Below are 10,714 nucleotides of genomic sequence, written 5' to 3' on the forward strand. Positions count from 1 at the left end.
TCAAAAAGCAAAGTACCATGTCTGAAAGGTCTACCGTTAACAATCAATGCGATTATATGCTTGTACCATGGCATAAGAAGAGATTTACCAGATTTGGAGTTGGCAGCTGGACTGTGCAATCAGGAGTCTTTGGAACATTTGTTTTCCAAACTTCGCCAACGAGGAGGTCACGTAAACAATCCTACGGCCAGGATGGTTTGCTTAGCTTTGCGTCACATACTTTCCAGCGGCAAAATTGATGGTGGCACAGGGGCCAACGTTGATGTGAATGATAAAGATCTTCACATGTTGTTGAACTCTCCAAGTGACGTCGAAAAAGAATTTGGAAAGAACAGTGATGAAGTTCTGACGAATGAGATAGCAGATATGGAAGACGAGATAGATAATGAGGAACTCATGTTGGCAGCAGAAGCTGTTGAATACAATAAACAAGAAAGCGCTGAAAGAGAAATGGAAAATTCGAATTATTCATCACCGAAAATATCTCTTTATGAACGTAATGCGGTGACTTTTTTGCAGGATACATCGCTAGTAGGCGCTTCATGAAAACACAATGCGAAAGTTGTCGACAAGATATGATGAAGACACCCATGGAAGAGAGCAATGACAGCGAATACTATATTCGACTAAGAGAATAGAAAAATTTAAATGACGATGCTCCATAAGTCGAGAAACTGACAAGGCCCAGGGATCTATTTGCGAACATCGTCTATGAACAACTTCAGTCATTTCAATTGACATGGGAAAAGGACTGGGCTTCAGACAACTTATTAAAAAATTTGAGACATGAAGCCGAAAAGAGAACCAGATAGCATTTCCCCGCTTGGTTTAGGGCAGAGTGCTCATGTCATGAACATCGTTTGAATGCTCTAGAATTCATGTTGAGAGTAAAAATTTACGCTAAAACTCGGGAACGAAACGGAAAACGACAAGCGCAGAACATTAGTATGAAAAAGAAAGGCAGAAAAGTTAACATTGTTATGAACAATTAATATTGTACATTGTGAAGTTTTGCTTTCAAATCTGGAGTGCATTCATTTTTGAAATTCTCATTCTTTTTAATTTCTTAAGATTTTCAAAATGTTGAAAAAATTACGTTGCCATGTTGTTTCATTTTGTATACTTTAAAATTGAAAAAAATTTATAAAAAGGTTTATTAATTAAAGGGTGGCATCTCAGAACTAGGTAACTAAAATTATAAGAAAAATGCTTCAATAAATTCAAATGAAAATTGTGGTAAAAGAATTTTTACGAAATCTCATTTGTCGATACAATTCAACAAAAATTATTAATCAATTTTTTCAACCTCTTAGCATGAAATTACTGGAAATTATTATCCTTTCATGTAATAACATTTTTTTAAATGTTTTTTCTTCTTCAGATTTTTAGCAAAAAATAAATGTTTCTCATATTTTGTTCTTGCGACCCTCAGATAAAGAAGTATTGATAAGTATTGGATCCAGTACTTTTTGCGCTAAAAAGTATTGGATTTTCAATCCTTATTCGCGCAAACAGCACTGGGTCCAATACTTACCAATACATCTTTTCAATTAGGACTATTTCTGCATAGCCACACTTTAATTATGCATAACAATAATAATAATAATAATAATATGGATAAAAATAATTTTTTGTTCAATTATTAGAGGTTTTTTGCAACTTATTTAGTGTATTTATAAATAGTTAATGCGACTCATTCAATGTACTCGTATCGTTCCTTTCTGTTTTTCTCTTTGTCGCTGGTTCTTTCCCTTTTGTTGGATGTAAGCGTATGAGCGTGCACTTTTTTTAGAGATCCGTAAGGCTTAATCGTGATTTTTAGTACATTAAAACACAATTTACAAACTATCTTTATGAGATTTTTCGATTGGATGCCAATTTATAAGTTCTAGATCATTAATTAATAATTAAATATATTACCTATTATGGTATATTTTTAAAACACAGTGAAATGTTTTTTAATATTTTTTGAAAGTAAATACAAGCTTTTGTAAAGTTCACTCAGTACTGAACTTGGAATGAACGGAACCAAAGCCTACGAAAATGAGCGCGAAGCGCGAGAGCGTGCCCTCAATCAGTGAGCAATTATCGCTTTCGTTGGGTATAAGTGAATGTGTATGCATTTGGATGCGAGAGTATGTGTATGGGTATGCGTTTGTGTGCAAATTTATGTGTGGGAGTTTGTATGCGTTGTTTTAGCGAACTGTTTTAATAGTGATAAGCCTTTAATTCGTAAAGAAATTTCAATTTCCTTACGATTACTGTCAATATTTAGCAAAAGGTTTTTAACTGCAATTTCACTAAAAAAACTTTTTTTTTGTAATTGAAGTTCTAAATCTTATCAATATATATAATTATTTATATTTAATTTTTTATTCGTTTACTATTTATTTGTTTATTTATTCAAGATAGTACACTCAGAATTGATGTTTTTTTTATATATGGCAAAGTATATAGATTCTTTTGGTTGAATAACAGTTTTTTTTATTTAATTCAATTTTTAGTTGTTTTAACGAAACATTTTGGTGGATGGAATATTTGGTAGATTCAGTCAATATTTGTTTAGCTCAATTAAATTGTAATGTATATCAAAGAAAAAAGTTTGTTTCTTTTACGCGAACATATTTCTGAGTGAGAACGGTCAAATCCTCTTGTAAGGGTCACCCATAATTATATATCTAACTTTTATATATCATTAAAAGCTTATTTTTCATAATTATAATACATAAACATGTATGACTCCTCCCGGTGGTTTTTCCACAACGTGGTTTTTCCCTGTCGGGTTGTGATGAAGCAGTGTGGTATCAGATGGTATACATATTGATCAATGTGGAAGCATTAGCAAATGCGGGAGTCTGTTAGGCAAATCAAAATTATTGAATAAACAATACTTTTTAGTTTCTTTCCTTTATTCCAGTAGTTATTCATTTTTAACTCTTCCACTTTCCTCCCCTAAAAATAAGTGTCCGATTATATCATTATTTTCCTTAGAAATAGAAATGCTATTAAATCTTTTTTTGTTTTAACTGAAGAAGTTAATAATTTTAAACCTTGTACGTAGCAAATAATTAATTTCACGATAAAACTATTCCTAGGCATTATATATATATGTGTGTGTGTATGTGTGTGTGTGTTTATAGAATTTATAAAACTGCAGTTAAAGAGAATCAGATATATACTCCGAGCGAAAGGATAGGCCAATTTCTGATTTGACTTTGAGGTCGCCTTGAAAACTTGAATAATTCTTAATTAACTTTAGTGCTAATTTATCTCTTCCAAATATGAATAGGAAATTTTTTTTTTCTATTAAATATACCTATTTTGAAACAAGCGTCTTGTCATTTATCTCTTATTTCAAAAATATAAACATGGAAAAATTTGAAACAATTCTTTAATTTCAACAATGAAATCTAAGAGAAAATAAAAAATTATTTCAAAACATTTGAAAAATTTTCAAACAAAAAACATATTGGTAGATAGTAAGGCACTTGACTTAAGTTAGCAACATTTTTTTAAATGTTACAAAAATGTATATAATTTTAAAAGATATTTATGAGTAAAAGTCCTAAATATCTTTTCGATTAACACCAATTTTTCCAAATATTTAGCAGAGCGATTTTCATTTGATCGCAGTTTACCTGCTCGACGTACCCTCTTGTCGACTTCCCTTTACGTCGGTGCGACCTGGTGCGACTGTCCGAGAGCGCTGTGTGTAGCTTTGCCTGCGGGGGGCCCTTTTGTCCTCATGAGGAATATAACACGGGACATAATATTTTTATTATTTTGCAATCAGTAATTTAAAAATATTATAATCGAAATGTACGTTTATTTGCGATTCCAACGATATGTTACTTAGAATGAAAAGATTAAAATTAGAATAAGTTGTCGCAGATATCATTATTGTTATTTTTCAGCAATTTCCGTCGTCGTTTACATACAAATAATCATTAATATACAATTTTAATATTTACTATCAATTTTAAAACAATTTTCAACTGTTTAAACAAATGGAAATTACTTAAACAATCATTTATTCCCCAGAAATTAAAAAAATAATCTTATTTTCTTATTAAAATGCAATATTTTGTCATTGTTTTGAGTACGTAATTATTTGAGCAATTAATTATTGTTTATTTTCAAAATTTTTTCAATTGAGTCAGAGATGTCAAATTTTATTCAAATTGGTATCATATGCTACTTCCTGTTGAATAATTATATAATTTTGACACATTTATTTTAATGTTTAATAATTTTTTTTTTCTTTAAACAACATTTATTTGCTAAAGCAGTTTTTTTCGGTAACTAAAAAAGTTGCAATAAAATAGAACATATAGCATTATGTTTATGACTTTATAGCGGATAGCAAGAATAAATTTACCACTTTTTAATTGTTTAAACAAATATCATTTATTTAAATAATTACTTTTCCAAAAATACATTCGAAATCATAATTAATTGTATGTGTACTATTTTATAATTATCGAAAAATAACTGCTTGAGCAAATGAAACTTGTGTGAACAAATAGAACTTTGTTAAACATTAAAAGAAATGTATGAAAAGTATGTGATTTTATTATTATATATGTATATATACGTATTTAAGTATGCATGCATGTATGTATGTATTATATTAAATATGCGTATTTAATTTTTCAATCAAAATCAAAAGATCCTTGAATTATTATTATAGAAACTCCTAATCGGTTAAGAAAACATAATAATAATTTGAAATTTAAATAATATATATCAAAATAATTAGGCATAATTATTCATATTATTATTATCAAAGTATTCTTATTCTATTTAAAACTGAAGATAATAAATTTAAAAAAATTATTTATTATAATAATATTTTATAGTTGAAAAAATCATTACAACCAATGCTCAGTTAAATAATTAATTTTAAACTGTAATGTGAAATTCAACAATTTTGAAGGAATACTTAAAATTGTATACATTGAAACATTTAGCAGGTAAAAATTAAAGAATTTTACAAGTTAATAGTTGAACGGGTTTGTTGAAACTTGATTTTTGTTGTTGAAGATTTATCATTTTAGTTGCATATTTAGCTCTTTGGATACAAAATAAATTATATTGTTGGATATTAATGTGTTTATTTGAAAATTCAGCTATATGATTTTTGGTTGAAAATTTATCTTTTGACTTCTTGAAGGTAAGTGGGTAAAAATTCATGCATTCTGTTGAAAATTCGTTTTTGTTGTTGAAAATATTAATTTTTTTGACTGGCAATTCAACTATTCCATTTATGCCACTCTTGTTTGTTTGTCAATTGAACTATTTGTTGTTTGAAATTCGATTTTTTTTTAATAAAATGAATTTTTTGTCAAATGTCCACGTTTTGAGACCCCCTGAATCCGAAAAACAGGTTTTTACGAATGTGTCTGTCTGTATGTCTGTCTGTGAACACGATCACTTTTGAAAAAATTAATCTATTAGATTGCTCTTCGGTACACTCGTTTAGTGTCCTAAACTAAAGGCCAAGATCGTTAGCAAGCCATTTTGGATGAAAATTTAAAAAGTGGGCACATTTTGAATATTTCTGAGACCACTTTTTTTTTAAATTCAAACATTCTCTGTACGGTTATTCATAGAATTCAAAAAATTTAACAATTTATCATAATTACTTTTTTTGAAAAATCAAGAATTACTAGAGTTATAGCATTTTCGAAATCCCGAAAAACACACTACAACAACTTTTTCAATTTGGTCAAAAAGTTGAAAATTCAAAATTTAATCGTACAAAAAAATTTTGAAACCACATTTTTTCATGATTTAAAAATTCTATGTACGGTTGTTCATAGTACTCAGAAACTCAAACAATTTATTCCCGTGACTTTTTTTCTATAAAAAGAAAATGATCAGAGTTAGAGCATTTTCAAAATCCCCCATGTGGAAATAGTTCATGGCGCTATACTGTTCCAGCCTAGACCGCCACGAGTCTATACTGGCGCTATCCCGAGAAACTATGCTGGGGTGGTGCGCAAATGTAATGCTCCAATCGACTCGCCGCTATCTACACCAGCGATACTGGCGCGTTCTAATGGATCTAACAAAATCTAGTAGATCTAGATGCGACCTAGATTGTAAATTTAATACTTATTTTTATAATTAAATAATTTCTGACATAAAATTACTATGAGCTACATTGAGAATATTAACAAATTCCAGATTTCTGTAAGAAAAATGGAATATAACTCGTATGTGCTTTTTTTGCAGAATGTTTCCAAATATTAATGAGAAAAAATGTCAATTGTAAATGTTTTGGAAGCAGGAGCCAACCTCAAAATTGAATTCTCATGTTACTCCATAAATACTAGAATTACATATTTTTAAAATTATTAGGGCCTTTTCCTGCATTGAATAAAATTTGTATTCGGTGTGAAAAATTGGTTAATTTCAGTAGCTTTTCTGTGAGACGTTTTTTTTCAAATGCTGGAGTTAGAATATAAAAAAAAACACCTTATACAAAAACTATTGGAATTAGCCAGTGTTCTACCAAAGATATTTTACCTAGATGCGGCAAATGTCTAGTTAGGCCACATGTCACGAGAGCGGCGCTATCGGCGATTTTGTGGCTTCGTTTTTTTCGGGTACTTTTCGGCTAAATTCGGCAATGACGCTACATTTAAACGGATTATTTTAACCACATGCCACGAGACGATGCAATAAACTCTGCTTTGTTCGAGCGGGAATTTGAAATTTTTTAATTATTATGGATTATTGATTTATTCTCCAGGACTGAAAGTCACTTTTCTTTATTTGAACATTTTCTTAGTATATGTAATTTATTTGTATTACTTAAAAAATTAGAAGATTGTGTTATAGAAATTAAGAATGAACAAGTCACTGAAAAGATATTAAAGATAATTAGGTATAAAATCTAGATCTAGAAAGAATGGGATAAATTTACCAATGTATGACAAATTTTACTGTTGGTTATACATAAATCAATTTTAATAATAATATTTAAAAAATAATAACATGGAAGTAATTGAAGTAATTGATTGAAAATCCTGACCTTGAAATTCCATATATTATTTTTATGATAAATACTTGTGAAAAGTAAAAAAATAAAGTTTTATTTTAATATTGTATTCCTAAAGAGGATAATTCGAATATTTACGTGATCATTCTGGACTATTTAAAGAATACTTTTTATGAAAAAAATATTCACTTTATTTTCATATTTCTATTTAAAAAAAAGAAAACTAAAAAATACTTTAATGCAAATATCAAAAAATGTTTTCTTTTACTATTTTATTCGTAAAAAGTATAATACTACGAATTTTTATGTGAACATTCCGGACAATTTAAAGAGATCCTTTTATGCTCAAAAAAAGGTACACTCTATTTTCATATTTCTATTTAAAAGATAGAAAACTAAAACATATCTAAATATCATATTCAGCTAATTAATTAATTATTTAATTAGTAATATTATTGAAAAAATTAACAGTCAATGAAAATATTTCAGCAAAATTATTTTTCGCAAGCAGGTGCATATTAACAGTTTATTTTTATTTATTTAAATATATATACATATAAATTATAACTAAGCTTGTTTAATAAATATAAATTGTTTATGTAAATATAAATTAGGACTAAGCCCTGATTATCTAGAAAAGATTTAATTCTAGTATTTATGGAGTAAAATGAGAAAATCCAGTTTTGAGGTTGGATCTTAATTCCAAAGCCCTTACGTTGCAAAAGAATCTGAAAAACTTCAAACCTCGATCGGTCGCGAAACGAAACGTATTCACACTGAATGGCGGCATGGCGAACATCTGATTCTTGCAATCCGGTTCCGGTTATTGTTGCCCACTTTCTTGATAGCAGTTTTGAAGTGTATGTTCCGATTTGAGTATATGAGAGTTTTTTAAAGTTTCAAAGTTGGCAATGCCATGTATAAGCATAGGCATCATTGCGCACCGGCAGCCTATGCTTATACATTGGCATTGCCAACTTTGAAACTTTAAATAACTCTCAACTGCTCAAATCGGAACATACCCAAAATTGCATTGCATGAGGAAATTTGAGTGCTTTTGGTAGAACTGCATAATATTTGAGGTTAGGAAATATGTCATTTTAATATAGATGAGTACTGGATACATGTCATACGAAAAGGAAAATTACTTTACTAGAAACCCTAACGATAAAGTGTCTTTATTTAGCAATAATTTTTTATATTAGTTTTGTCTTTCATTCCATATTTTACTAATAAACAATGTATAGTGCGTCAAATCAATCGATACTTAGTGATTAATTAAATTTACAAATCTGCACTATGAGACAGCACTGCGACAACACAGGAAACTTTAAAAGTGGCACGATTATATGCAATAAATGTAATTGATCTTTTATTAATTATTATTTAAATGACGCCTTCTTTTTCAAAGTCCAAATAGAATTACTTTCTAGAGCCAAGCTAGATTTTAGACGGAATTTTTATATCAATGTGAGGTCAAATTCTGGCTAGCGACATTAGTGGGTCTTCATAGAACTGCGTGATGGGTTTTTCTATCTAGTAGGTATCGATAGCGCCAAAAGATCGCCAATCTAATTCGGAGTGAACAGACAACCACGAATAATCCAGTACTGGCGCTAGAATAACTCCAGTCTGCCAGGAATTATTTCCACACGGGCCAAAATATTTAATCGTAAAAAACAACATTAAAAATAAATAAATTATAAAAGCAAGGAAATAAGAATTATTATGATTAAATTTTTATGCATATTATGCATTGTAAGGATATACAATCATTGAAATTATACATGCTTCAGAGCAGCTTAGAATACAATTTAAAGCAAAATAAGAAACAAATACAAAAATAATCATGATAAATACAATTTGCTTTTTTTTGCAATTTTTTAATAAGTAATCCCTGATAGAGTTATATAAAAAATGTATTATAATTGATATACAAGTGTTGTGTATAATGTAGAAAAGTTGACAGGTTGGACAAAATCGAGTGCGAAGCACGAGAGGAAAATTTCCAAAATTGATTAAGTTCAACCAGGTATACGTACTGTACTCACTCACTGCAGTGGTCGGCAAACTTTTTGCTTAATTTTGAGGTATGCTCAGGCTCCACCCGACTTAATTTTTTCTACTACTTTTCGGTCTATTCATTTACCTTTGTATGAGTGAGCTTACTCCAGCAAGGGTCTTTTTTCCACAGGCATGTCCAAGTAAGGAAATTTTAAAACTTTTAATTTTTCTACTAGCGATTTGAAAATAGAATTATCAGAATCTACGAGTTTCTCCGATTCCAATGATATATTACTTGCCTAGAAAAGTTAAAAGTTTGAAGGCGTTTAATATCAAGAATCATCAGCTTTACAGTCAATTTAATACTAAATGCTTCTCAAATTTTCAATCTTTCTAGACAAGTTACATGTCTTTGGAATAGGAACAATACGTAAATTCCAAATATATTACTTTTAAGTCACTGATTGCAAAATTACGAATTTTTTAATCTCACATTTTTTTCCCATTTTATAACAAAGGACCTCTGAGGAAAGGGGTGGTCTGGCCAGGCTCGCAGGTACTGCCCTGACAGTAGGTCGTAGGGCAGCCAGGGCAGGCTACCCTGCCCTGGGCAAGAGCGTGCCGACCAAGATGTATACGCTTCTTACTTAATTCCAGAAGAATGCTTTCTAGGTTTTCCCCGCAAGTAATTGAGGAGTTCAAACTTAAAAGGCCTTGCATAAATATGAGTCATATATCTCTCAAACTTAAGATTATGTTGTAGAACCGTTTGCAGTTTAATATTTAGGAATTTTCAATCGTGTATGTTACATTAAAATATTGGGCGATGGTCAATTCCGCCCCAGCTACCTGTGTACCGTCCCCCACTACGCGGCTTCCCCTCACACCGTCGAGCAGCTGCTGCCACTGAGCTTGGTCAGCGGGGGGCCTTTGTTCCTAATGAGGCCTAAAATATGGAATATAAAATTTTTTAAATTTCACACTTAGTAAATCACAAATATGATATTCGAAATCTACGAATTATAACGATTCCAACGATATGTTGTTTGACTCATAAAGTTGACAATTAAAGAATTAGTATTCATTTTTATGTTCAATTTTATGTACAATTTTATGGAAAATTTTCCAGTATTGAAATATCATAAATTTTGTTTATTGCCCAGACAAACGCATTTCTCAAACTTATCCCTTAATAATTTTGCACTTTGCAAAAGGATGAATAGTTTCAGTCTTACCCTAATTTGGGAAAAATTTGGGAAATTCCGGATGCTAATAATTGGCTAGACTTGAAGCATCATACATTTTTTTATTGCTTAACCAATCAGGTTGCTCCAAATTGTCCTTAAAACTGTACACTTAGCATGCTAATCTCATTCGCCTTCATTCATTGATTTGGAATGCAAGTGAATTTTTTGGTATACTCTGCTATTGTAAAAATTTTGACTTCAACATCTATTGCATTTTGGAAGAGAAGTGTCTTCGGAAGCTGCTCCAATTACTATTGAAACGACGTCTGAGAAAGGTAAAACTATTCTGATTGTAAATGATTTTAAATTCCACTTTAGTCGATTTTTAAAAACGGGAGAAGAAAGATAGAGATGAAATGATAAAAAATGCACTTCTTTTTTACGTACTTTCGGTGAATCTCCGCGAAGTATTAACAGCCTTAGCAATTTATACCATAACCATGATCCCGTGAACAAA

Source organism: Belonocnema kinseyi, chromosome 10 (assembly GCF_010883055.1).
Source record: "Belonocnema kinseyi isolate 2016_QV_RU_SX_M_011 chromosome 10, B_treatae_v1, whole genome shotgun sequence".
In the NCBI taxonomy this organism is placed as follows: Eukaryota; Metazoa; Arthropoda; class Insecta; order Hymenoptera; family Cynipidae; genus Belonocnema; species Belonocnema kinseyi.